We start from the raw sequence: 3,692 nt of genomic DNA on the forward strand, positions 1-3,692 counted from the left end.
CTTTTTCTGTTGAGCGCTATTCTCCATTGGGGCGCCTGGCGTGTAGTGTAGCATTTTAAAATAGATATCTGGCACTCGGGGAATAAACAGAGTATCGTCCAAGAGGCTCAACAATAGCTGACCACAATCCACTCCTCTCTCTCGCCCCCCGGCAGGGCCTTCCCACCCAGGCCAGATAGCCGCTTTCCTGTTCTCTCAGAAAGCTCATCCTCCCTTGCCTCCTTTTCCGCTTCGACAATACTCTGCCAACAAGTATCCCAGTGCTCTTACTCACCACATCAAGCACATTCTTAACACCTTGCCCTGAATCATCCCGGCTGAGTGCCCAATCGCTGCCCCATGATTTCCGCAGCTAGGTCAACGAACTCAAGCATTGAGCATACAGCCCCAACAACACGGTAGTGAAAAGCATGCCAGCACAAATACCCGACACCAAGACGCTAGCCAGCATCAAGGGAATAGTCAGCCCGCGCTTTCTCCGCTTCTTCGAGTAGGTGGGCAAGAATTGGAGGTGTGGACGGCCTAGAGTCCTATGACTCAAGTTCACTTTATATGCGGTAATAGCGTCTGGTACCAAAGACTCTGTCCGGCCCCTTACTAGTGGCGGAAGTCGGACGCGAGACGCTGCGAACCAGCCGACTTGAGTGAGCGGGTGTGTCCAAAAGTTAGAGGAGGCGAGCACCGGTATGGAGGTTCTTATTGTTGGAGATTGAGGGTGACGTGGTACCTTTCTATATTAGGCTCACTAGTCGTTATTGCAATCTCTTCTCTTACTATCAGAATTGCATCACTCTAGTTTCTCTTGTCACTCATTCCTGAAGTACAGTTGTCTTTTACTGGTAATACATGTCATAGTTGTGTTCATGTTTTTACCTCTTTCGTTTGTAACACTCTGTTATCTTCTATGTATTTAAGAGCCGCGATATCGCACAGAGTGAAGGAGAGAATAGAGAATGAGCCTTGTCCTATCACAACAGATCTACCATAGTCACTGGTATTCCTCAAGAGATTATTCTATTGCAGAGTCTTACAACTCCCGCCGTGCTTCCCAAATCGAACAGGTTATGAGCCCGGAGCTCATGGCACTTACAATTGCTTTCACTATTCATAATTAACAATCCTTATCCCGAACTCCCTATCCTACCAGAGTGTGATCCTGACAGAACTACTATGGTTAACCTTGAATCCTCTACCTTCCAGTCTCGGATCAAGGAAAACAAACCTGTTACCATCAAACTTGACAACATCAAGCAATTGACTGGCCAGGAAAACTACATTATTTGGGAGTCAACCATGAGGTTGGTTTGGAAAGGTATGAAGACTTATGAGATAGTTGTTGAAGGGCAACAGCCATCCGAAGATACGGACCAGGATGAAGTGACCACTTATACGGCACTTTGCCATCAAGCATCTACGATCTATATACAAGTTGTCTCTACTGAGATCTTAGAGAAACTTGTTGAATTCGACCACCCACATGATATGTGAAAATATCTCCGGACTGAGTATTACCACGATACTGCTTTCACTCTTGTTTCCTAGATAACCAATCTCTCCTCTCTATCAACCTCCTATAATCCTATACAGCTCATATCCACCTTTACTACTCAGTTTGAAACCAAATAGTTACGATTTGGCAAACTGGCAAAGGTATCAAGGACTCATATTGCCAAACATTTGCCAAATTCTTAGCGGAAGACAAGACAAAACACGATTTTCTCTTAGGCTTTCTCGTAAGCTACCAAAAGACTATGGTTGATAATCTCTCTTCAAAGAATGACCTTACCTTTGCTGAAGTGAAGCAATGACTCTTAGACTTGGACCTTGGACTGGGAGTAACAAGGACCCAAGAAGCTCTTACAACCGTTGACTACTGGAAGCAGAAGCAGAGCCCGAAATCTCTGCTGGTAAGAAACTCAGCGGATAAGTTGAAGGAGTGTACCTGGTGTAGTAAGCACCACCCAGAACGCTCTACGGGCCATACATGGAATGAGTGTTTTTGGTTGAAATCCTACAACCAGAAGAAAGGAGATAGGAACAGTACTCGTAAGGAAGCACATACTGTCTTGAACACTTCTAAGAAGGTCAGCTGATCCTCATTCTACTTTGATACCTGTACGACATCTCATATGTGTCCCGACGCAGATTTGTTCAAAGACCTCACACTTTGTTCTGGAATTGTGAAATCCAGCTCTACAGACAGAATGAGGATTAAAGAAAAAGGAAGTGTTGTGTTTCACTGTTTGTTGCATAATGGGAATGTGTCTTCTTTTCGTCTTAATGATGTCCTTCTTGTCCCACAACTTGAAAGCCCCCTAGTCTCATGGCCCAAATTGCAAAATAATGGATATCGTATGATTGGAGAAGGACCTGTGATATCTGTTGTGAAAGAAGGAAAAACAGTATTGGAGGCCATTTTTGATGGATCTCTTCCTTGGATCCCTGAAGTGCAAGAGTCTGCACTGCTGACGTTTGAGTTCTGGCATGAGGCCCTGAGACACTTAGCACCGTCTACGCTTGCTCGGTCCCATAGTCTGTTTGAAGACTCAAGCTTTCTGCCTCTAAGCCAACGCATCGGATCGCGTCCCCTGCTCAGCCCATTTTTTATCGCATTATCTCCTCAGGAGATTCGATAATTGTCGCTGTTAACCACTGGAAGCTGTATGCAAAGACCTATCACACACTGATACCTTCCCCATGCGGCTCCTCAGCTTGCCGACCGAACTCATCCTTCAGATATCTGAGGAATTATCGCTATCCGACCTGAACGCTTTTCTACGGGTGAACCGCTACCTTGCTTTCCTCTTAGCACCTATTCTTAGGAAGATGGTAATTAGTACGCGTTCTACTGAATACGGCACGCGCGCACTCTATTCTGCGGCGGAACATGAGGACGAAACCGCTCTCCGGGGCCTCCTAGACGGGGGGTCCTCGACTTTGTGGGCAACGGAGCACTACTGAGCGACGGAGTAGTGTCCCAAAGTCCAACGGCCGTTCGCACACTATTAAGTTGTGGAATCGATCCAGAGTTCCAGGACACTCAAGGCTGCACACCGCTATACCGCGCCTCACAGAGTGGACGGACCGGGATCGTGGAGCTATTGTTGGGACGGAAAAATGTGGGCTTCGATCCGAACAGGATGGTCCTGTCCTGGTTATGAATTGTGGTTGTTTAGAGCAGAACAATCCACTACATGCTGCGTCTAGGAATGGCCATGTCGGCGTGGTTCGGGTTCTCCTCGAGGATGAGAAAGTCGATCTCGATACGACTCTATGGGATGGGAAAACGCCACTTCATAGTGCTGTGGGCACGGAGGATGGATCTGAAGCTGTGGTGCGACTCTTGCTTGGTGATGGAAGGGTTGGTGTGGACGCTGTTGACCACCGGGGCGTGACAGCATTGAACTTCGCGGCGTGGTACGGGAATGTAGCCGGGTTGCGGGCTCTATTGGATGACCGTAGGGCTAATGCCAATTTGGGAGATTCTCGTGGTCGAACGCCACTGTATTTCGCCGTCAGGGGGGGTTGCAGGGATATTATACAGTTGCTATTGGGAGATAAGAGAGTCGAGGCGGATGTACGCGGTCCGGGAAACATGGCGCCGCTCCATATTGCAGAGCACGGATAACGAAGCGGTGGTGGGACTGCTGGTAGGTGATGACAGGATTGAGGCCAATCCTCGAGACAAGGAT

This window comes from Tuber melanosporum, assembly GCF_000151645.1.
Source record: "Tuber melanosporum whole genome shotgun sequence assembly, scaffold_8, strain Mel28".
NCBI lineage: Eukaryota > Fungi > Ascomycota > Pezizomycetes > Pezizales > Tuberaceae > Tuber > Tuber melanosporum.